We start from the raw sequence: 26,584 nt of genomic DNA, 5'->3' as shown, positions 1-26,584 counted from the left end.
TAGTGACTATAGCTGTGCATGTCATCAATAGATCATTACTAGATGAATAAATAGATGGACTTTTTAGTTTAAATTTTTGATATTCAATCTCCCCCAATGAGCATCATTAACTTGATATATTCATTTAATTATAGGTAGATCTATTATGCTTGTTATGATTGGTGTCTCAAGCACAAACCAACCTTTCAAAGTGACATTTGTGACTATAAAGTGACATTTGTTAAGAGTTCCAGTTAAAGATCCTTGGCATGAGATTTTCTCACACTACAAGGATTTTATTGCAATACTGGCCAATGACTCTTGTGACCTAAGGTGGGGTTCTTATCCTATGAGCTACATTAATATGTAGTGGATGGTATTGGCATAGGCTAGATGTAAACCTTTTAGGATAATGTTGTTATAGACGGATCTAATAATGTTTTTGTGGTTCATAAGGGTCTATGTTTCCAAGCATAGGTTTAAGGGAGATGCATGTTGAACAGATTGTCCTTGTCCTCCTAAGGTGGTGAAGACTAGATTTCCTAAAAAATTATTATGTGCTTAAGGAACTACTAAGAGCCATGGTGTGAATTAGAAGATCCTACAAGTTATGTACTTGAGGAACTACTAAGAGCCATGGTGTGAATTAGATGATCCTACAAGTTGTGGGCAAGACCAACTAGGGTGGACCTAGTTTCCTTGTGCCAATGGTTGATTTCCATTATGGTGCAGCATGGCCTTAGGACTCTAGGATATGGTGGTGAGTGTCCTAAAATATTTAAGAATCCAATGTGAAAGTGACAAAATCCAAGGGTTCTTAAGTTGTGGCCTAAACCTATCCATGCTACAAAGGCAAACATACTGCAATCAAAGCAACTGTACAAGATGTTCTAGATGCTAGTAGAATTGGATGGAATGGGTATGCCTTGCATGGGATTATGTAGTTTATATAGATGTGTATGCATACATTGGTATATGCAAGGGTTTTGACCTACAATAGATGCTATGGATCTATTCTAAGGTTGATGTGGATGTGTTTATGCTGGATTTCCTATGAGACATGGATAAGGTGTCACAAATTGTAATGGGTTTTACACCAATATATAAGGTGCATGTGTACATGTCCTAGCTCTCACAAGGGTGAGATCCTAATAGAGGTATGCTTGCAACCTCAATGATAATGGAAATAATCTAAGGGATATTGGGTCTAAGATTTAAGGGTAGCTAAGTGCCTTTGTCTTACTCATGTAGAAGAGATGTACTTAAACTAGGTGCAAAAGAGATGCACTTGAAATTTTTCTTCATCCAATTATATAGTCCATAAACATTGGTTTTTCAATATACATTAAAATAATAGCAAATATTTCATAGTAGTCACATTTGATACAATTATATGGTTCATGATCATTAGTTTTAAAATGCACTGAAATAATACAAAAGTATGTGAATTGTCAATAACCTATTGTGCATGCATTCTCCAACTAGCCAAGTGCATGATGTGGCTCTCCTGTTGTACCTATTTAGTAGTGTGTGTTTGTACAAGCAAGGATGAGAGAGAGAGAGAGAGAGAGAGCTAGACTATGAGCAAAAGTAAATGCAGTAGGGTTTTCTAGAAAACACCCATACTAGTACCATTGCTCATGTGACACATTAGTTGTAGAAATTGCTTATGCAATACTTGTCATATTATATGTGATGCTTACATTGTATAAGTGATGTTCTTTATCACTTAGTGACAGCATTCCACAAATTTCACATTGTACAAGAAACATGGGTACTTAGACCTTTCAACATCAATTATACGTTTAAAAAAACCATCTCCATTACCTACTTATCATATAAGTGGTTGTTAGTTTTATGCCTAATGCATTTGTGCACATCAAGAAAAGAAGCATGTTCATAAGTAAATACATACATTTTATGTATTAAGAAAAAGAAAACTATTGCATTAATAGATCTATATCTATTATCACGTTAAATGTGCACCTTGTTAAATGTGAAAATAAACTTAAGAGTATTCTTATAAGCAAGTGTAAGGGTGGGGTAAAAACATCGATGAAACATATGCATAAACATTTCTATAAACATGATTATAGGCATGCCCATAAAAGCATTTTTGTAACACACACCTATAGCCACATTACTTTCACTACAGCATATAAGGAATACACTAAACAAACCTTACACAAAATTACATAGGAAAATGGTTTCAAATTCTAATCCCAAATATCAACATATTTGTTGGTATGTTTGTTGGAGGCAGTAAGTTGTTATATTCACTAGTTTATATGCATTAAAAAAGTAATGGAATTTATATTAAAACCTATATGTGCATACATCCATCTATTATACATCAACAAGAGAAAAAAATCATATCAATGATTACAAATTTAAAAAAATAGAAATGATATCACCCTCTCAAGGGGTCAAATCTCTATTATTCATGTTGTCCAAGCTTGCTATCCTCTTAGACATGGATCACGTGTTTCCCAAATATACATATTACATAAAATGATTTGAAAATAAATTTTAAAAAGTAATTAAAAATATTTCGAAATTATACTTTTAGCACTCCATTATTTTTCCACTTTATTTATGGTAATTATATATATTAATATTTATAATAATGTTAATTGCAAGGAGTTAGAAGCATATAACATGCAAGCAACCACAAGAAAGAGCCTAATTTTTTGTAAACAATCTTTGGATTATTAACCACAATATAATGTGTATGAATCATATGCATATTTGAATTGCCAAATGGTTGCAAAATTTTTATTTATGTATTATATAAATCCCCAAGTTGGGCATGATCCCATGCAAGTTGTAATGATAGCATAGGCTCCTGTGGAAAAACCTCAAAGGTTCTAGTATATCCTCACCATAGGAAAAGAATGCAATGAGAGGTAACCAATCTTAAGACCCAAAAGTGGGTTGAATACCCAAGAGGGATGGGGAAACCCTAACCCTAAAAATCATACATAAAAAGGATGAGAATGAATAAAACAAACAATTCATGTGTGTGTAAACTTTGTGCGCTTTTTTTTCTACTTTCGTTGTGAGAGTGTGTGTAATGGTGAGAGTGAGATATTGAGAGCAAGAGAGTGAGTGAGGGTGAGGGGCCAAGAGGATGAGCCTCTACTCATCTTCTCTCCAATCACTCTCTCTTGCCATGCCCATGCTTCTCTTTTGTATGTGGAAGTCATAGAGGGTTGAGAGTTGAAGGACCACTCACTTGGATGGTGGAGTGTATAAAGCATATCCTTCATGAGATTGAAGGAAGGCCATGTCACTCACTACAAATGAATGCTTGCATTCATGTGCAACAGACTATGGGGGAGGTAGTTTCTCATTCTTGTGTATTGAAGTTCTTGAAGGAATAAGGATATGTCCAATGTCCCATTATATTGAGCTGGTATAGCATAACATGTTAATTCCTTTCTAGGGACCAAGGACACATCAACCACGTGATCTCCTACGTATATTGTAATGTGGAATAGGGGGCATTGTGTTATGAACCCTAAAATATTTTTGTGAGTGGTTAGTACTTGATGGGTTTTTTTTTGGATTATTGAGAGTATTGATTTATGATAACATTGAAAAAAATCATTTTACACATTGTTTAGGGGTGAGGGAAGGGTATACCCTCCCCCATCCCCAAACAAGGAAATATAGAAAGTGAGACTTGAGTGTGAAAGAGAGAACATGAAGAGACTCAAAACAAAAGATGATTAATATGTATTCTTAGGGTTTTTCGTACCTTACATTTTATAGTCACAAAACCCTAATGCCACACCTCGAATTCTTAGAGCTTTTTCACATCCGCTTTTCCTTGCCTCCTACACATGGCATGCACAAAGGGCTTGAACCCTACAATGGTGTCCCTTGATAAAGATCAAATGTCTTATCCATTCTATAGTGAAAATCCCAAGTGCAAAAAAATTTGTAGTGAGTTACAATGCATCACTAAGCTAAATATAATGTTCAAATACAATATCCCAAAGAGATAAAGGTAAAGCAGGTGAACAATATCTTGGCACTGGTATAGCCCTTCATCTGTGGGCATGTTGTTGGCTAGGGTCACTCTCCTTAGGCATCTTTTGGCCTTGCACCTCCCTATACACCCATTTCTTCTATATGATATTCCATCATTGGCCACACAACAACTACTACAAGACTTCATCTTGATAAATTCATGAATTTGAGAACTTTTCCCGAAGCCATGGTAATGGGAAAGGAGTGGAGGAGGAAGAATCCAAAAATGAATGCAAATATGTTAAAATTCGAGATTTCAGATTGGTTGAAAATGCAGACTGGTCAATGGAATTCCAAATTCTGAACTAGCGAAAAGTCCAAAGTCACATTACACAATCTAGATTTTGGATTTCAGATCCAGAATGATTGGAACTCAAGATCTGGATTAGTGGGAAATATGAAATCTAGCTAGTTGCCTCTAGACTACCCAAAGACTCTCGACCAAGGTCCCAACTTTCAACCACACTCAAGTGGGAGACAACTTCTCCTTGCTTCAACTCACATCTTGGTCATAGTACAAAATGCATGATGTGTTGAAGATAGTACGTAAGGTAAAGGAGAGAGATTTTCTCAACCGTTAGCATCCCACACAATGCCATAGACTACTGTAGAAGGCCTATAACAAGATTGATGAGCAAAGAGGTGCAAGTGAACTGCCTCCAAAAGGGCATATGAATAGAGTGAAATAAGGCCAAAACCATCCTCAATGGCATTTGATAAAAGCAACAATGAGGAAGAAGACAATAGTAGGGAGCACTGCCATACTACTATGACAAGGCATCGAGGACAACACCATGGACTGTATCTTGAAAGGTCAAAGCACTACAAGGATATAAGGGAAATAGCGATGGTCATAATTTGTGACACAAATTAGCGGCGTCGCTATTTGTGTCGCTATTCGCGTCACAAATGGTTGTTGCTATTTGCAATGCATTTGTGACAAATGGTGATGGTACTCAGACGAAAAAAAGCGGGACAAAACCCAAGCGCCGCATTTTGAGCAAAAGAGTGAAAGAGAGAGCAAACTACATCGTGTGTTTGGGAGAGAGATGGAGAGAAAGAGGGAGAAGGAGAGCTTCTCATCACTGCCACTGCCATTTGCGAAGAAGAGGAGGAAGTGCACGAATGATGAAGAGAAGCCACCATAGCGAAGAGGAGCTACCGAATCCATCCTCAGATCTTTTGCGGTGACTACATTTCTCCCTCTAAGTTTGTTTTTTTTAAAATCATTTTCTTTTGTTTGTTTTTGTTAGGAATGATGTGTATTGAGGGAGAAAGAGAGAAAATGAGCCTAAGCGAGAGGAAGAGAGAAAAAGAAAGAAAAAACGAGAGAGAGAGGGAGGGAGGGAGAGAGAAGAAGGGATGGATGAAAAACAAAGCGAGGGGAAGATCTTGTTCTTTAATTTCTTCTTTTCTTATTTGTAGTAGTAGTAGTAGTAGTAGAGAGAGAGAGAAAGAGACATTTTGTTAAAGGTGCACCTTGGGTGTGTTTGACACTTCACGAAGGTGAGTAGTAGTAGTAGTAGTAGTAGCAGTAGCAGTAGCAGTAGCAATAGCAGTAGCAGTAGCAGTAGCAGTAGCAGTAGCAGTAGCAGTAGCAGTAGCAATAGCAGTAGCAGTAGTAGTAGTAGTAGAAGAGAGAGAGAGAGAGAGAGAGGTTTTGTTAAAGATGCACCTTGGGTGTATTCGACGCTTTGGGAAGGCGAGTACTAATAGTAGTAGTGGTAGTAGTAGAGAGAGAGAGAGAGCTTTTGTTAAAGGTGCACCTTGGGTGTGCTCGACGCTTTGGAAAGGCAAGCACTAGTAGTAGTAGTAGTAGTAGTAGATATATATATATATATATATATATATATATATATATATATATATATATATATATATTGTTAAGGGTGTACCTTAGGTGTGCTCAATGCTTTGGGAAGCCACAACTCAGAGGTGAACGGATAGTTTTATTGACATGCTTTGCGCTACCTCCTCCTATGCTCTACATATCAAGTCGCATACAAAGGAAAAAAGGTGGCGAGGTCTGGTGCAATACTATGAGACGGGGAACACTTCGACATAGGATAGCTAGTCCCTCACCCCTATACATAGCATATTAGACTTTATATACTGTCAGCCCATCCGTAGGTGGGTTGAGACTTTACATATGTTAATTTTGTTGAGTTACAAGAGAAAAATCCCTTCTCAAATAATTTAAGAAAGAAAAAAAGAATGATAACAAAAAGAAATTGTTTGTAGTAACATAGACCAAATGGAAAACGATGAAGGCCGTGATGTTTAGGATCGAGAGGCATATATCAATCAACGTGTCCCATGTCTTTGATCTCAATGTAAGTTGGCAATTAGACGAAAATGTCGATTGTCTATAAAACACGTACAACGCTTCGGCGAGTTTCGGCGAGTTTCAATCAGAGATCATTAATCACACGATCTCAGATTTTGAGCAAACGATAAGAAAAGTGTATATTGAGAGCGGATTTTTGAGCCCGCAATGTGCCTAAAATTTGCCAAAAATTTTGAAATTTAGGGAAAAAATATTCGACAACGAAGGCGGCGGTTGCAGCTAGGACGATTTTAAGCACCAAGTGAAAGACGGCTTTTAAAAGGCGCCGGAGTGACACTTGTGGATTTTTGATAAATTTTTCAACTGACGTGAGGGATGTCAAGAGATGCCAGTCAGTGCGGGATGCCAAGACGGACGTGCAGGATTTTTCAGAGCTCGAAACGGAGCCCGAACGAGGAAGAGGCCAAAAATTGGACAAGATTCAAAGAGGTGGACAAGATTTTAGAATAAAGGGGGGGTGCACTTTGGGACCTTGACCCCTCCCCCCCCCCCTTAAATTTTTTGGTGGAAAAAAAATGTGATGGCGTGGAGGAAGGCGGCAGCAACAGGCACCGAAAAATGCGCCATCATCCCCCCCCCCTCCCCCCCCATGAATGGAGACTGAATGCAACCTATCTAACTGATGATACCAGGCAACTTCTCCCTCTTGGCTGATCATATCGCCAGTCTTCGCACGAGGAGTGGTTGTCTGGATGAAGATAACAGAATCTAGTATTTCTCTCTCCTCCCTCTCTCTCTTCCCTATGGGCTGTTCATGTATACCATCTTGAAGGAGGAATCAGGAAGGGAGAATAAAGGAAATGGTGATGAAGATTCATAGAGATGCTGAAGATTGATGTACAGCATTGGATTGAGAGCAATGGAGGCTCCATCTACTGGTTATGTAGTCATTCAAGGCGTCTAGGGTTACGTAAAAATATGGTATGACCATTTTTATGAAAGAAAATAAATAAAATTTTATAGTTTATGATGATAATTATGTTCTTATTGGATGAAAATTTATGTGTGCTGTTTGCATCATGAGTAATTGTTATGTATCAGAAAATTTTGATTTTGCAATGATTTACATGCTTCATTTAATTCTCGTAAACCCGAAATGGGATTTTTAAGCGGTAAAATGGTAGTTTTTCCGTTTCGGGTGGGTAAAATGTGTTCCCATGGGGGGAAAATGGAAGATAGATTGAATGTTAGTATGCTGAAGTGATTGAAACAAGAAAAATAAAAAAATAGCATATTTTATTAATAAATAAATCAAAAATTGAGAAAATAATGGAAAAAATAAAAATACGTCTTACAAAAATAAGAAAAAATATAATGATTGTTTGTGGATATGTGGTAGTGGTAAAGCATGAGGTTTAGCCTTAGTTTGCCCTACCTCCTTGTCAAAGTTTGTGATTTACCACTTTTTATACATCAAAACATGACAAAATGAACCTCTACATCTATGCAACGAAAGCAATACCTAAACATAGGGGGTTGGGATGTTTGAATGGTGTGATTTGCATGATGATTTTTGTTGATTTTTTAATGCATATCATGACATAGAGTTCGTGCTATTTTAATTAAAAGGATAGTAGCACGAGTATTGTCTCGGTGCTATCCTTACATCGTCGCAACGGGTTAGTAAATGCATTGGAAAGCCTGGTTGTACACCACATGTTTTTTATTTGAAAATTATGTTTGAGCACTTTAGGATCATTCACTTTGCATGTGCATGTCAACTATGGTATCAGAATACAAAAGACTGGATGCATAGCACTTGTTTTCGATTACAATGACCCACGCTTGAGCGTGGAAAGGTATCCTAAGCCGTAGGATAGATGTTGGTTTCTTGGGGGATTATTTGGTAAGGAAACATGGTATCTCTTGGAATGTGTTCAAGATGAGAGAGTGGAGTTTGTTCATTTGTTCTATATGTTGAGTAGTGCATCAAGGGGCTAATCCCTGCGGTGTAGGAGAGCTACAGTGAGGCCACGGTGATTTCCACCGAGAGGGTGCCTCCCATGTATGTTATTATCATGGCATTTATTGCCAATATGTAAGGGTTCTCCCTCTGTGGAGTTTATAGAAAGGGAAACGTTGAACTACAAAACTATAAAACTATAAAACTATAAACACATAGATTAGGCTTTAGGACAGTTCGTCCTTTAGCAATAGATAGATGCTCATGGCCCGCGAGGCCATGTGGGTGTGTTTTTCTATCATGAGTATGAGGTCCGACTAGTGCCATAGTCAGTGCCGGCCCATTTGAGGTTCCATCAGTGGTGCGTAGCCGGGGGACTGCCAACAAGTGGTGGTTTTCGAATCTAGGGTTTTTAGGGACCAGAAAGTTGGTTTATGTCCTCTGACAAGGACCGTCAAGCCAAAATACAAAAAGAAGAACATGCTGAGAGGGCTAGATGGCAGTCGGAGATTGTAAGTCACTATTCTCCTCAAAGGAGTAGCCCTATATGCATAAAAGGCAGTAGTCTTAGTAACCCATTTGCTGCACATAGTCCTTCAAGTGCAGGAGGAAGCGCAAGTTCTTTCTCTCTTCCAGCAAAAGTAAACCCACTTCAAGTGGGGGAGTGATTCCATCAGTCCAAACTCCTATTGTCAATCTGATTGTTGTCATGGCACAACCCATTGCAATTCCTTCAGGGACACCGAATTTGCCAGCTTTAGGAGTTCCTTTGTCCATTTTTAATGGGTTAGCCGAAGAAGACGGGGAGTTTCACATTTGTGAATTCCAAAGATTAATGTTTAATTACCGTATCTAAGATGAGGAACATCTCATGATGTTCTTTAACACGATGTTAAAAGAAATGGTTGCAGTATGGTATCATAGCATAGAGACTGGAACCATCACTACAATCGACCAATTTTATGCAGCTTTTCGAGGAGAATATGCCCATGAAAGAGGTGGCCAATACTGGTTGGGTGTTTTGAATGTAACACGCCAAGACCCCCATGAGAATGTGAAAGCCTATGCCAAGAAGCTTAGGAAAGTGTTTCGTAAGTTACAAACTTACATTCCCATTCCACCGTGGCTACCCAATTGCAATAGTTCTTGCATGGATTGGATCTCAATATTCAGGTACAATTGAGCAGTGTGGCTTTAGCTGATATAGACATCGCCATTGCGCAGGCAGAAGGAGTAGAGTCATGATTACAAACAGCCTACTCCTCTCGGATAAATCTTAATGCAAGTTTAGTATATGGAGGCAATTTACCATTGATAAATGGAAATCAAGGGATGTCTATGAATAACCCTAATGGGAGAGGAATCATGGTTCAAAATGTACCTTTGCTGCCAGCTTCTCCCACTGTGACTATGCCTATGGCTAGTCAGTTGGCTCCACCAAATGTTGGAGGCCAAGTTTCGAACCCTAATGTTGTTCCTGTGAGTCAACAACCAGTGCCCAATCAAATTGTTAGGCCAATGGAACAATGGATAGACAATCAAGGCTATGAGTCGAGTGCATCTAATGTCCTTGGCGAAGTTAAGGATATGATGAAGCACTACCCTGATATGATTTCTGAACAATATCGGCAAATAGCTGTTGACGTCAATTTCCTGAAGAAGCAGCAGAATCTGATAGGGAGTCGACGCCCTGAAGAGGGTGGTCCCTCAAGATTCAGCTGTAAGTGGTGTGGTGGACAACATTTCCCTAGAAACTGTCTAAATGTTAAATGTGATATTTGTGGGAAATCAGGCCACTTAGCTGCTACTTGTTGGAATAAGATTAGTTCCCTCCAACAAGGGAGTAAATAGCGAGGTCCACTTAATCATAGAGTGCAAGGTAATAACCTCTAGCAAAATGATGGACCAAGGCAAATATTGCAAAGGAGAAAGACCTCTCTAGAAGAGTTGCCACAAGGAAATGGAGTTAGTCTTATCGAGGCTGTACACGTCAATGGCGCTAAAACCTCTAATTTACGAGCTGTGACAAGAGGCCAAAAGGCTAAAGAGGGTGATAAAGATAATGCAAAACCGGTCGAGGAAAACCCTAAGCAAGGGGATAAAGGGACGCAAGTCCTGAATCCTGGCGTGGAAGGTGGACCTCTAAGGCCTGTTGACAAAAGACTCAATCCTAAGAAGGATGAGAAAGTGCCAAGAAAGAAGGCAAGAGCTAAAAAAGAAGCACCAAAGCCGGTCCCGAGACCGAAAGAGAGAATGGTTTGGCGAGAAAAGAGAGCTTTGGCTACCTAGCATGATTTTGATTTAGCAAGTTCTCTTTGCGAAGTCAAACTAGATGTAAACCTCTTACAGTTGATTAAATTATCTCCAGGAGTACGCAAGGAATTCAAGAAGATCCTGCATATTGGGTATATTGTAGAACCTTTAGGCATAGCATGAGTAGGGGAAGATTGGTTTGATCATGCTGAAAAGAATTGCCCTAGGGTTCCAGCATACGTGGATGGAATATTAGTAGAGCATGGTATCGTAGACACTGGGTCCTCCGTCAATATCATGCGTTCTCTAGTTGATGGAGAGGTTGGGTCTAGGCATCCAAAAAGATAGCTCCACCCTTCTTAGAATGGCTGATGATAGTCTAGGGTAACCAGAAGGTTGCGTTACTAAAGTCCATGTTACAGTTGCAAGTGTAGAATGCTTCTTGGACTTTAGGGTAATAAGATTTTCTGGATGTCCTAGCTATCGAGTCATGCTAGGTAGGCCTTGGATCTTATGAACAGACTGCCAAGTCGATATACCTACCGGTCCAGTGGTTCTAGGTAGAGGCGCTAATCGAGTAATAGTGGATGCTTACCCTGAGTCTCCTCAGTGTTAGAGATAGGAACTTGGATAAGAGACGCGGATGTGATTGAGTCGGAACTTGGCACGCTGAATGATTCGCGGCCAATTAAATTAGGTTCCATGCGCAGTTCAGCAGAAAGGGAGGACTATGTGTCCCTAATCCAAGAATTCCGCGACATCTTTGCTTGGAGTTATGACGAGCTGAGAGGCATTCCTTCCAACCTGGCTATTCATACTATTCATGTAAAAGAAGGCACTCATCCTGTGCGTCAAAAAGTCGGCATATCCCTTTTGAATTGAGGGACAGGCTGTTTGAGGAGTTACAGAAGTTATGGAAAGCTGGTTTAATTTTTCCTATACAACACACAGAATTATGTTCACAAGTTGTCATCAGGAAGAAGAAAAACAACCAGATCCGACTATGTGTAGATTTTAGAGAGCTGAATAAGCAGATGGTTAAGGATTTCTACCCATTGCCATTTATTGACCAGATTTTGGATCAATTAGCGGGTAGGGAAATATATTTGTTTATGGATTGCTTTGTAGGATATAACCAAATGGCAATTGTAGAAGAGAAAAAGTTAAAAACGACTTTCATTACCGTCGTTGGTACTGTTACGTACCATGTGATGGCCTTTGGATTGTGCAATGCACTTGGATGATGGCAACAAACAACAGACAAGACCTTTGGTGACATCTCCCCAGATGAGTTGAAAGTATTTATCGATAACTTGGGGGGGGGCAACCACTGTAAGGGAAAGGATGTTGATTATTTTAAGAAAGTGCTTTGAGTGCTGCAGACAATTTTGTATCGCTCTTAACCCACGGAAGTGTGTCTTTGGAGTTCCATATGGGCTATTGCTAGGCCATGTGGTCAGTTCAGTAGGGATCGCAACTGACCCGAATAGATCAAGGTTATAGTCGCTATGAGTCTACCACGCACTCCAAAAGAGGTACATAACTTTCTGTCATCGATAGGGTACTATCGGAGGTTTATAAATGCCTTGGTAGAAAGGACGTTGCCACTAATGAACTTATTATCCTTTAGCTGTCTATTTGTAGCGACCCTTGTAAGGTGGCTTTCGAGGATGTGAAAAAGGAGCTAGTAAAAGCACCAATTTTAAAAGCACCTAAAAGAGGCGAGGTATTTTACATATTTTTAGAAGCCACCATGCATAATATCAGCTGTTGTTTAGCCCAAATCCGAGAGGAAAAGTTGTATCATCCGATAGCTTTTGCTAGTAAAAAATTGGGCATATCATAAATTAACTACACCTACATGGAGAAGTTGTGCCTTGCGATGGTCTTTGTGACTAAAAAATTCAGGCACTACATCCTCTATAAGAAGGTAGTTTTCTATACGAAGGCGAAAGGGCTTAGATTGCTTATGAACAAGCTACCACCGCCTGATCATCTGGCAAAGTGGTTAATCACTTTGGAGGAGTTCGATTATGAGATTAAGAGTAAGCCACCAAGGTTGCAGGGGATTGTGGAATGCTTTGTGGATTTCGGGGAGTCGAAAGAGACTTTGGCTAAAGGAAGTGATATTGAAGAAATGTTTGAAATTGATACAGCTTGTATCCCATGTTGGTATGCTGCTATCACGCATTATCTATCAATGGGAGAGACTGGAGCTGGTCTATCAAAATCTAAAAAGAGGAAAATCAGACAACAGGCTTTGAAGTTTTCTTTGATCATAGGAACACTATATCGGCAGGGTGTTGATGATATCTATCACCGATGTGTGATGCTTGACGAGGTTTCTTTCGTCTTGGAAGAGTGCCATGACTCTGCATATGGAGGGCACTTTGTTGGACGGTTAACGGCACAGAAAGCTTTAAGAGCTAGATATTGGTGGCCATCCATCTTCCAAGATTCCTTTGAGTACGTTAAGAGATGTGATACCTATCAAAGAGATGACAGCAGAGAGAATAGGAAATGCCCACTTACGCCTATTATGCCGTCGTCTACGACCCAGAAGAGGTACATTATAGTAGTAACTGATTATTTTACAAAATGGTTAGAAGCGCGGGCGATGAGGCAAGACAATGCAAAAGATACTGCAAGTTTTCTTTTAGAGCAGATTATCTATCGTTTCGGTCCACCAAAGGAACTAGTGTTGGACCATGGAACCCACTTTTTGAATAAAGTGATCAAAAGCCTGATTGAAGCTTGGCAAATCAAGCACAACAAAACGACCCCCTATAATCCGTAAGCCAACATGAAAGTCGAAAGTACTAATAAGCAACTTGTGGGTAGCTTGCCTAAAATAGTCTCGGAGAAGAAACGAGACTAGGACATGAAGTTGTATGTGGCAGTATGGGCATACAATACAACGTTCAAGCGAGCTATTGGCCATACTCCATTTAAATTAGTTTATGGGGAAAAGGTGTGTTATCCCTCGAAATTGAGTTGCCAACCATACGGTTTGCAATTAACCACTCTTTGGGAGATGAGGATGCACTCTTTGAACGTTTCATGACCATAGCCCACCTGGATGAGCTGAAATTGCAGAGCTTATTACACCAGGAGGTAGCTAAACATTGGATGAAGTAGTTGCACGACCTTAAAGCAAAGAAGTATACCTTTAAAAAATGGCAATTAGTTCTGTACTATGATGCACATAGGGAGCTGTTTCCAAGGAAGTTGGAACCTAGATGGGATGGCCCCTACAAGATTGTCAGGATAGGAAAAAATAGGTCTACGGCTCTACTAGCTAATCTGCATGGAGTAGAATTTAAAAATAAGGTTAATCTTAATAAGATTAAGCCTTATTATTTCTAAGTATACTAACACGGAGCAATGCATTGTAGATCCATGCTAGGGCTGATTTGAGACTTGCGAAAGAGCTTAAAGCTGGTTAATGAGGTGGTTAATTGCTTTTTTGGAGCATCCATATCTGGAGCAGAGATACCATCAGGGGAAACTTAGTTGGTGGAGCAAAGGATACAAAGTGATTGAGCAAGAAGATGTAATCTTTGTGTGGGAGATCAAAGTCTTCTGCCATCACTACTTATGAGTGTTAACAAGTATTCCTGTTGAGTTTAATGAAGAAGGTGGGATGGAGCCGTCAGTTCACTCTCTAAACATGTTAAATTTGGACTATCATAATTACGAATAGAGGAGTTTGTGATGGTAGGCTATGTAGACCCATTGTGGACGTACACATTATATTTTGATGGAGCGTCCAGGGGCCCTAATAAAAAAGAGAGTGTTGGAGTAGTAATCCGAGATCCCTGACGTAGAGTTACAATGAAGTTAGCTGCTTATCTCGAGGTAGGATTCACTAACAATATGGCGGAGTATAAAGCCTTGATTATGGGACTGCATATTGCCAAACAAGGTGATATTCAACGGTTGTTAGTAAAAGGGGATTCTTAGTTGATCTTGAATCAGCTAGATGGGACAATGCGGAATCCCATCCTTTGTATGTATCATCAAACTGTGATGACCCTACTTGAGGAGTTTGAGAGAGTATCTCTTCAATTGATTCCACGTCATTGGAATCAGTTTGCGAATTCGCTGGCAAATCTTGCTTATGAGGAAGACCTTTTCTTCAACTGTGGTCCTAGTTTGGATATTGCTATCAATAATGAGACAGGACTCGGTCGGTTGTGGGGAATGTTATCGGAGCATGCAATATATGGTAGGTAATGGTTGATATAGGTGATACAAAGAGTAGCCGAGACCCATCTACCGTTATTATCCTGGACCCATAGGATGATTGGACAACATGCTATGCATACGCCTCTTGCTATATATGCAGGAGGGATGGGTCATAACCTTATGCATTTAGCTTAGGGCTGCGAGCCCTATTTTTCCTCCTTAGAAAGGAGCATATTATTGTATATCTGTACTATTTCGGGGAGGAATGTGTAGGTGCTATTCTATTTGATCTTGTTAGGCCAAGAGGGCCAGTTTTGTGAGGTTTTAAGTGGTTTGTCTCATTAGGCCAAGAGGGCCAATCAGTGTTTGTAGTGAAATGCTTTATTTCATTAGGCCAAGAGGGCCAGTCGTTTGTTTAGTACATGTGCAGTTAATGGTTTCTTGTTTTAGTCCTGTGCTAGACACGTTCAAAGAAGAGCTTGGAAGGAGCCTGTGTCGCGTGGAGACTTCTTGTACCGTGGTTTTTATGCTATATGTGTGTGTATACTTGTAGGGGATTTTCTTTTCTTGTTGGGGATCGGGGTCTGAGGCATGAAATCCCAAGTTTAGGTTAGGTATGTATGAGGGAGGTCTGAGTAGTTGTTGCCTCCTATAAAGACATTGCCAGGCATTGGAAGACCTATTTTAGAAGGCAGTCCTAGTGACCCTATTCTACTAGCCTGCTAGGCAGCCGTTCTAGGAGTTCTTGTTAGTTATGAGACAGTTAGAGAAGCCTGCTAGAGGAAAATGATGGTGGTAGAGGAAAAAAACCCTGAATATCACAAAGAAATAGATATATACAAAGGTGTGTAAAAAGGGGTTCTAACCCCTATAAAAATATAATAGGAAAGAAATGAAATTTTATAAGCAGTTGATCATGGCCTTGTGAAGGCCTGGTAGGTTCTTGGGGATGAGTCAGACCCGGGGCCGATGCCTTGTCTTCCTGGGGGTGGCGTCTTGCTGGAAAAGAAGAAAGTAAGGAAGGTTGGAGCAAAAATAAAAGTGAGCGTCAGAAAAGGATTAAGTGTCGCCTAGCGAGGGCTTGGTAGGTTCTTGGGTACCGAGGCAGGACTTGAGGCCGATGCCCTGTTCTCCTTGGGTCACTACGCTCAGCTCCCTCCTTTTTGCATGCCCAAGTATGAAAAAATAAAAACCTAAAAGAAGAAATGCACTAAAAGAAAATATTTCTTGATCAGGCTATAGGAGTCCTCACCTAATAGGAGCTCCTAGTTGTGTTGTCCTTAGTTAGGCAGGTAGTTCAAACCACCATTTAGGGCGACCTCTTTGATAGTTCTTTTTAGTTTGGCCGTGTTGAAGCAGTCAGTTAGTGACTAGCTTCGGACCTTTTATCAAATTATGCTAGGCCTACTCCTTGTGGATTTCATGCCTTGGTTTTGTCAGGGGGTAGATGAGCATTGTGTTGTGTTTTAATATGTGTCTATTTTGTATCAGCTTGATGGTTCCTTTGGTTGTTTTGTGTAGATCTGCTGTGGTATTCAACGGGCTGAGTCTCCCTTTCCCATGGTTGCCAATGAGAGTAGAGTTTTGAGCCTGGGATGTGCCTAAAATTTGCCAAAACATCTGGAATTTAGGGGAAAAATATTAGACATCGAAGGCGGCGGCTGCAGCTAGGACGATTTTAAGCACTAAGTGAAAGATGGCTTTTAAAAGGCGTCTGAGCGACACTTTGGATTTTTTATAATTTTTCTGACTGACATGAGGGATGTCAGGAGCTGCCAATCAGTGCGGGATTCCAAGAAGGACGTGCAGGATTTTTCAGAGCTCAAAACGGAGCCCAGACGAGAAAGAGGCAAAAAATTGGCAAAGATTCGAAGAGGTGGATAAAATTTTAGACTAAAGGGGGGGTGCCCTTTGGGACCTTGACCTCCCCTCCACTTTATTTTTTGATGGAAAAAAAACGTGATGGCGTGGAGGAAGGCGATAGCAACATGCACCGAAAAATGCGCTATCATCCCCCCCCATGAATGGAGGTTGAATGCAACCTATCTTACCGATGATACCTGGCAACTTCTCCCTCTTGACTAATCATATCGCCGGTTTTCATGCAAGGAATGGCTGTCCGGATGAAGAGAACAGAATCTAGTCTTTCTCTCTCCTCCCTCTCTCTCTTCTGTGTGGGTTGTTCATGTGTACCATCGTGAAGAAGGAATCGAGAAGGGAGAATAAAGGAAATGGTGATGAAGATTAATGGAGATGCTGAAGATTGATGTACAACATTGGATTGAGAGAAATGGAGGCTCCGTTTGCTGGTTATGCAGTCATTCAAGGCATCTCCGGTTACGTAAAAACACGGTATGATCATTTTTATGAAGAAAAATGAAGGATTTTTTATAGTTTCTGATGATAATTATGTTCTTATTGGATGAAAATTTATTTGTGTGTTGTTTGCATCATGAGTAATTACTTGTATCAGAAAAATTTGATTTTGCAATGATTTATATGCTCTATTTAATTCCCGTAAACCCGAAATGGGATTTTTAAGCGGTAAAATAGTAGTTTTTCTATTTCAGGTGGGTAAAATATGTTCCCATGGGAGAAAAATGGAAGATAAATTGAATGTTAGTATGTTGAAGTCATTTGAACAAGAAAAATAAAAAAATAGCATATTTTATTGATAAATAAATTAAGAAAATAAAAAAAAAAGGTGAAAAATAGAATAAGTGTTACAAAAATAAGAAAAAATATAATGATTATTTGTGGATGTGTGGTAGAGCTAAAGCATGAGGTTTAGCCTCAGTTTTCCCTACCTCCTTGTCAAAGTTTATGATTTACCGTGTTTTATACATCAAAACATGACAAAATGAACCTCTACACTTATGCAACGAAAGCAATATCTAAACGCAGGGGATTGGGATGTTTGAATGGTATGATTCGCGTACTGATTGTTGCTGATTTTTTAATGCATATCATGACATAGAGTTCGTGATATTTTAATTAAAAGGATAGTAGCACGAGTGTTATCTCGGTGCTATCCTTACATCGCCGCAACATGTTAGTAAATGCATTGGAAATCCTGGTTGTACACCACACGTTTCTGATTTGAAAATTATGTTTGAGTACTTTAGGATCATTCACTTTGCATGTGCATGTCAACCATGGTATCAGAATACAAAAGACTGGATGCATAGCACATATTTTCGATTACAATGACCCACGCTTGAGTGTGGAAAGGCATCCTAAGCCATAGGATAGACGTTCATTTCTTAGGGGATTATTTGGTAAGGAAACATGGTATCTCCTAGAATGCGTTCAAGATGAAAGAGTGGAATTTGTTTGTTTGTTCTATATGTTGAGCAATGCATCAAGGGGCTAATCCCTGCGGTGTAGGAGAGCTTCAGTGAGACCGCAGTGATTTCAACCGAGAGGCTAGCTCCCATGTATGTGATTATCGTGGCATTTATTGCCAATGTGTAAGGGTTCTCCCTCTGTGGAGTTTATAGAAAGGGAAACGTTGAACTACAAAACTATAAAACTATAAAACTATAAACACATAGATTAGGCTTTAGGGTAGTTAGTCCTTTAGCAGCAAATAGACACTCCTGGCTCATGAGGCCGTGTGGGTATGTTTGTCTGTCATAAGTATGGGGTCCGATTAGTGCCATAGCCAGTGCCAGCCCATTTGAGATCCCATATATATCAATCATGTATTGTATTCACAAACTAATTAAATATCATATACAAAGACATTGGATATGGCCGTAAAATTTATTAAAGGGAGGTGACGTCTCATTGCATGGAGGAGTGCACCATTCGCAACCAGTTAGACGAGTTTGTGGGTGTGCGATGGATGGAGTGCTTGAGCCAATCCACCACTTGGAAGGCACTACCTAATCTATATCGTCGATACCAAAGGAGACATGCAGCCTTTCAGACTTTTCTACAATCTTGGAGCTTTAGATGGAGGCAATGATCAATGCATTGATGCCCATGGATGTCTAGACATCTGATCTTCTTAAAGAGGAAGCATCCATACCATTATATGATGGGTGGCAAGTATCTCACCTGAAGACACTACTTGGACCTCATCCTTAGCTTGCTTGTTCCTAGCTACTACAAAGTCAACAATATGGACATGTATCTTCGTCCATTAGTCGATAAGCTTAAGATTTTGTGGGAGAAGGGGGTCGGCGTGGAAGATATGAGTAAGCGTGATGATCGACGGTCCACCAATATACGAGCCATTCTCATGTGGACCATGTATGACTTTTCGGGATTCGGGGAGTGCTCAAGTAAGTAGGCTTCTGGTCTCATTGGTAATATCTATCATAGCTTCTTCAAGTTTGTATTCACTCGATAGAAGTATTGGGATAGGTTTTGTTGCCTGAGGTTATCATGCATATCCATTTTGTGGGCCATAGTTAGACTCTTGAAGGTCACGAACCATGAAAAAGATGATATATCAAGGATACGCCGCTTTCTTACCGGAGGGTCATGAACTGAGGGAAGGTTTTCTTAGATGACCACCAATACGAATGAACACCCAAAGTTGGTATGAGTTAAAAAATGGTCCACACGGAGTAGCATCCAAATGGAATGCGATGGCTCTCAGTTTTCAACGAGTTGCCATATTGGATCCACTTAAAGATCAACCCCATGTATATTTTTAAGAATATGGGCAACTTACTATATGACCACATCACAGGAAAGAGAGATACTGCAGGGGCACGAATGGATTTGAAGGAGGCAGGCAAGATGGAGGCATTTTGGCCGTGATTGAGTACTGATGGTCGCTTATAATTATCTCATGATCCTTGGGTTTCGTCGACTAAAGAAGAGCGCATTATGAAGTAAATTATCAAGTCTCTCTACACTCTGACGGGTATGATGCATTCTCTCAGGTCTGCATTTTCTTAAGATGAGATCAATTCAGGGCTAAAATCCTATGATTGGTAGAAAAAATGATGGATGCTGCAATGGAGGAGAAAGTGAATCGTTTTTGTATGTTGCACCAATACTCCATGGAGACGTAGCTCACTATGTACGAGGAAGCCAGGAAAGATCGAAAAGAAGCACGATCTAAATTTCGACGTAGTACGCGCCATCAACTGATTTGATAGCCTCAGGGCATAGAGGAGATACTGCGGTTTATGTTAATACGATGGTTGCATGGAGCTTTAACCATAGTCTCTCGCAAAGGAGCAGAGGTCTCAACTAAGGAGTGGAAATTCTCAAGGGGATATAGTCCAATGGTAATGACATGTTTTATACGCTATCATATCTAGATTTTATATGTGACAATTAATTAACTATTTCAATGTGCAGTATAAAATATATAGTGTGGCATGGTCACGCGGATGACATTACCGTGTGGAGCATATAAACAAAATGCGCTCCACAACAAATTGTGGTATCATGGCAAAGTTTGAGTAAAAGAACCAAGGAGAGCAATGGATCCAAACACCGTTATAGATGAGATGCAGTATTTTGAAAATTTTCAAAGTATTTATCACTGTGGAATTATCGTAGCTTCTCCATGATCCTATTCGATCTGTAGTGGTTCAAAGTGGTACTACAAGGAGCCAGGGCAAGAGTTTGACAAGGTCAATCTTGATTTCTCGAAATAGATTCCAAAAAAAAGATGGATGGATTTGCACAATACGTTTGTATTACGGCCCATTGTGAACATGTGCATGAACTCATGTTATTTTTAATTTTATTATGACATGGTACATGTCACAAAAGTTAAATCTCTCTTATACATGATTTTAAACATGTAATTTTCTATCCGAACCCATGACAACCTCGATGGTGGTATGTTGTATCTTTAGGTCCCTGAAGTGTGAGAGTATATAATGAAAGCAATATTCCCAGCGTAGATGAGGACAATATGCAAATGGAGGGGTCGATATTGCAAGGGGTGGAAGTCGCAAAATCTTGGAGCATGTAGAGGAGCCAAAATCGCTTAACAATGATGGAAAGATAAGAGACCAAGAATTCTTTGAGAATGAGGTGGACTTATCCTTTTGTGGTGACATTTCTATCGACCTTCTAGTGTATGTGGAGTTGCGTTAGGAGATTGACATGGGACCATAGGGTATGTTATACTTGGAGGATCCACCTACTCAATTCATTGATGAATCCCTTATAAGGGTACATAAGATATGCATTTTAAGTAAGATCATTTTTTAAAGATTTATATTACCATATTTTTCTTTATTTATAATGATTATGCTAACATCAATTTCTTTTGTGTGGGTGATCTTTATGGATATTTGGATCTGCACTATGAGCCAAGGGATGAGCGATGAGGAGCTACATGAGATTTTTCCACGTATTTTTTCAAATCAGATGGCTCGATTCAAAGATATGGCAGACCAAGAACTGTCTCGAACATGATCAAGCTGTTCTATTAGATCTACTTTGGTAGGCTCTGATGCTTCAGTTTCCAATAGACGAGATTGACATTCCAGACCTAGGCCGGATGGAGGGAGTAGTTCTGGGGGATGCTGCAGAGACGTGGATTCAGTGTGCTCGCGGTTGACTTGAGATACAGGTGCTACTCCTCGCTCTCGTGCAGGTTAGAGAGAGGGTGGCTGAGGTGGTTGTTGTGGATGTACCAACAATGTCTTTTTCTTGTCATTCTGCTAGAGTTGCGACACCTGTGGGATTTGTCACACCTGTGGGAATGTCTACTCTAATCACTCCAGCTTCTACTCAGCCATCCGTAAGGTGGCACCCTTATGGGTGCTACTCTGAGAGATACCACCCCTGTAGGTACACCAAATATAAAGGGGTCTCCTGGATATACTCAAGAGCATGGTCGTAGGTGCGAGAGGACACATCTTAGATATATCCTAGAGGGGTATGGATACCTTGTAGATAATAGGATAGGAGCCATCATCATGAATGATGAGGGGAGAAGGGTGATGGCTTGTATGAGAGAGTTATACCAATAAGTTTTTTGGCACAATGTCTTGGATCATTGGAAGAACATACCGAAGGGGAGTAAGGACTACATAATACATCCTTGCATGAGGAGTTTCTGATACCCACCATAGCAGATAGGTTTTCCATAGGGCTGGATGATGGAGCGCATGTGTACGTACATGTCACACAGACGATTAGATGCACGGAAGGCACTTAAGAGTGGGGCCTCAAAGCCTAAGTGGCTAGATATAGATGAATAGCACCAACTCATGGAGGAGGCTATAGATTCTCTAGGACGTTGAATATAATAGTGCAAGGTAGCGAGGGTATGAGTGGACGTAAGAGTGGTCCATAATCTTGGAAGTGGCGACCACAGGACTTATCTAGAGGACTTTGTAAGATTTTCTTTTGTTCTTCTCGCTTATTTTTTTGCAATATCCCTTGTATTGACAATCTTGTTTCTAACTCTTCTATTTTGTTTTCTTTGCAGCACTTCATTACAAACCGCGATCCCACTAGCCTAAAGACTCGATATGCAGAGAGATATGGTCTCACTCCATTGATCGACCCATTGTATACACACGGTCGCCCAGTAAGTCACTCATCTTTCTTGTCCATAGTTACTAATTTTAATTAAAATTCATTATTATATGGTGGATTGATGTGTAGTTACTCATCTTTCTTGTCGATAGTTACTAATTTTAATTAAAATGCATTATTGTATGGTGGATTGATGTGTAGTTGTTTCTTTTTTTGTAGAGTCCATTCGATGCTCCTTTGTGGTAGGACGAGCTTTCGGATGGCAAGGATCTATAGCTCACCCTTGGATTTGTGGAGTGCACATCCTCTTCTTTTATGGTTATGTGATTTATGTAGGCATTTTCTATGCACTATGTTATTATCATCATTTGTATCTTGCCATGATTCTACCTTCGCTTTCATTACACGATCTTGTCTTTATTTATGTATGAGTCTTATGGTTTCAAGTACACTTTACCTTCATTTTGACAAGCATTGTATACTTTACTATAAATATTTGGTATTGCCCAAATAAAGCACATAGTGCTATTTGTGGTAGGATAGCTTACTACCCTACCACAAAAAAAACCTCTATAACTATCGCTATTAGTGTCACAAATTTACTACATGCATCGCTATTAGAATCGTAAATCATTGCTATGGGCTGTTAGCTATATATAGTCTGTCTATATATAGCGCCCTAGGTCCACTATATATAGTCTGTCTATATATAGTGTCCCAGGTCCCCTCTATATATTCCTATCATGTGTGCTCAATTGACACACTTCTAGGGTTCCACTTCCGGTGTCACATATCTCTCTTCTCTCCTCTCTTCCTTTCGTCTCTCGTTTTCCTCGCAATTTCCAACATGGGCATCCTTATTTGCGTTGCTATCAGCGTCGTATTTGCGACACTGATAGCAATGCAAATAGCGACACCCATAATGACACTTATAGTGAGGATTCTATGGCATTGCTAATATTGACAATTTTAGCGACGACGGGGGAAAATTTTTTTATAAACATTTTTGTTGCTTTGAACGTCGGTATGAGGCCTATAACTTGTAGTGAAGGAACGTTATATGTTATCAAGAAAGTGTTTAGGAGTGAGGGAAGTTTGCCGTCCCCAAACACCAAACAAGGAAATTTAAAAAAAAGACTCCTGCAAGAGAGAGAGAATATGATGAGACTCTTTGCAAATTGGCCATCTGTACCTCAAAGGACACTCGAGTAAGGCATGCATGCATGCCATTCAACTCTTGCTTGTGCATGGTCTTGGTACTATGGAGGGCATGAATGTGGTGCGATCACTTAAAGGAGATGGCTTTGAATTTGATCAATTAAGCCTAAAGCTAAGCATTAGAGGCTAATTTCATTATGTCATGGGTGGGAGTAGAGGTGTTTTTAAACAACAAGTCATAAAGACGAGGATCTCCACCTCCTTGACCCTAGCTTTGATCATTAGGATTTGGAGATTTATTTTCAAATCCTAATGATCAGGAGGATCTATCCCGCTTGATCAGAGTGTGGCTTGTGCTTGATCCTAAGCTTGCGATAGAGGTAAGCACTCTGATGGTGCTTGGTGGAGGGCGAGAGTCTTAGTTGAATCCAGACCGCAGGCCAATAGATATTGACTTTCTTCATCTCCCAAGCTACTCTAACCCACTATTCCTCTGGGATATTCCACCAAAGAAGATTGAATTCTGCCTTCAAGTCATGATTTAAGTCTAGACAACTTGTTGTAGGACTTGAATCCACTGCTCTTCCTCAGTGTTTTGGTGCTCCTACACTTGGCAATGAAGTATCAAAGATTCAACTAACACAAGAGCTAAAAAATCTAAGGTTTTGATAAAGATAGAGAGGGGAGCTTGGAGTAAGAGTCTGTCATGGTGGCGTAGAGCTCATGTTTTAGCTTCTTTGAGTGGGTCGATCCACTCCCACTCATAGTTCTATTAGATTTCCTTAATGATCTCTAGGGCAAGTGGGATCACACTATCCGAATTCTTCCCTCCAACCATTCAAGCTTGGAGAAACACATTCTCTCCTACTGTTGGGTTCTACTCTCTGGCATCATTGACAAAGGTGAGTTGGGAAATTTGGCATGCTTTCAGCCATTGCCAATGGTCATGGAGGGTAGTAGTAAGCTGCCCCAAGAGGGCAATATTCACCTTTTTTAGGGGGTCGACGTGCATGGCAAGCTCCTACCACTAGTGTTGCTACCAAGTAAAGAACTGATTCATGAATTTCAATGACTAGAGAGCCATTTCCTAATTGAACTCTTAGAGGATGAGGATCAAGGATGTAGGCCTGATATTGGGGAGGGGCTGTGGGTAGTAATAAGGGTGGTGCTATGGCCTATGGGATTTTTTATCGCTATGGTAAGGGGCTTGTTCCCCTATTGGGGGTCTTCTTCTTGTAGGTGCTTCTGTCCCTTTGACTTCAGAAGGGAGTGTTTGGTGGAGATGTTGGTGGCGAAGGTGGCTTTTTTAGGCAAGGAAATTTTTGAGGCGGCTTTATGGGGGCTATTCTTGGGTGGTGGCCTTCTTGCTGAGGGTTACTCTTTGCGAGGTCCTCCTCTTTTAGGACTTCATCTTTGATGCTTTGTATGGTAATCAAGACCTCATCTTTGATTCTTTGTCCTTCCTTGCCTTCCATGAGCTCCTTGATAGGGTTGGGCCTCCTGCTTCAACTTTTCTTGTAAGTCAATTAAATAAAATAAATTAATATCAATGTCATGAAATACCCAAAAAGACCACTCATCAAAATATGAGCTTGCCGAGGATTATTCCCATCCGGGTTTTGAAAACCAAATTGAATTGGCCGTTATAGAACAATGGATTCTTGAACAGTCGATTGACTTGGTATTTTTACTAGGCTTAGTCTAAGGATTGGATGTAGGTCCTATGCAAATTCTCACTACAAGGATACGGATGCATAGCGACAGTGCTTTCCGACGCAAAATAGAAGCATCACTATTTGCATCGCAAATGTGACACAAATAGCAATGGTGCTCAGACGAAAAAACGCGGGCCTAAACCGGAGCATGTTATTTTGCGCGAATGAACAAAAGAGAGAGAAAGAGGGAGAGGGAACTCCATCTTGCATTTGAGAGGGAGAGGGAGAGAAAGAGAAAGAAGGAAAGCTTCTCACTGCCACCACTGCCATTTGCAAAGAAGAGGACGAAGTGTATGGAGGGCGAAGAGGAGCCGCCATCGTAAAGAGGAGCCACCGAATCCATCCTCGGGCCTTTACGGTGAGTGCATTGTTCCTTCTTTCTTTGTTTTTTTTTTCTCCTTTTCTTTTACATATTTTTGTTTAAAAACATGTATATTGAGAGAGAAAGAGAGGAAATGAGAGAGGGAGAGGAAGAGAGAAAAGGAAAGAAGGAACGAGAGAGAGAGGAAGAAAATATTAAACATAATAGAAAAAGAGAGAAAGAGAGGGAGAGGGAGGAAGGGAGGGAGGGAGAAAGGGAGGGAGAGAGGGAGGGAGAGGTTGTTGTTATTGTTGTTGTTATTTTATTTCTGCTTTTCTTTTTTTCTTATTTGTTGTTATTGTGGTAGTGGTAATAGTGGTAGTGGTAGTGATAGCAGTAGTGGTAGTGGTAGCGGTAATGGTAGTTGTTGTTTAATTTCTTATTTTCTTGTTTGTTGCTATTATGGTAGTCGTAGTAGTAGTAGTGGTAGTGGTAGTGATAGTAGTAGTAGTAGTTGTTTAATTTCTTCTTTTCTTATTTGTTGTTGTTATGGTAGTTGTAGTCGTAGTCGTAGTCATCATAATCATGATTGTAGTAGTAGTACTAGTAGTAGTAATAGCATTTTTCTTGTTTGTTGTTGTTGTAGTAGTAGTAGTTTTTTTTATTTTCTTGTTTATTGTTTTTTAGTTTTCTTGTTTGTTGTTGTTGTTGTTATTGTTGTAATAGTAGTAGTAGTAGTAGTAGTAGTTTTTTCTTATTTTCTTGTTTGTTGTTATTGTAGTAGTAGTAGTTGTTGTTGTTGTTATTTTTTCTTCTTTTCTTGTTTATTGTAGTGGTAGTGGTAGTGGTTTTCTTGTTTGTTGTTGTTATTATTATTGTAGTAGTAGTTTTTTTTCTTTTCTTGTTTATTGTTGTTGTTGTAGTAGTGGTAGTAGTAGTTGTTGTTTCTTATTTTCTTGGTTGTTGTTGTTGTAGTACTACTAGTAGTAGTAGTTGTTGTTGTTTTTTTTTTTTTCTTGTTTATTGTAGTGGTAGTGGTAGTGGTAGTGATAGCAGTAGAGAGAGAGAGATGTTTTGTCAAAGGAAATGAGAGAGGGAGAGGAAGAGAAAAATGAAAAAGGAACGAGAGAGAGGGAATAAACATACAACATAATAATAAAAGAGAAAAGAGAGAGAGATGGAAGGAGAGAAGAGAATGAATGAATAAAAAACAAAGAGAGAGTGGTGGCGAGGTCCGC

Source organism: Lygodium microphyllum, chromosome 1 (genome assembly GCF_053477565.2).
Source record: "Lygodium microphyllum isolate KBCC chromosome 1, Lygodium_microphyllum_v1.1.10, whole genome shotgun sequence".
Classification (NCBI taxonomy): Eukaryota; Viridiplantae; Streptophyta; class Polypodiopsida; order Schizaeales; family Lygodiaceae; genus Lygodium; species Lygodium microphyllum.
This window is presented reverse-complemented; position numbering follows the sequence as displayed.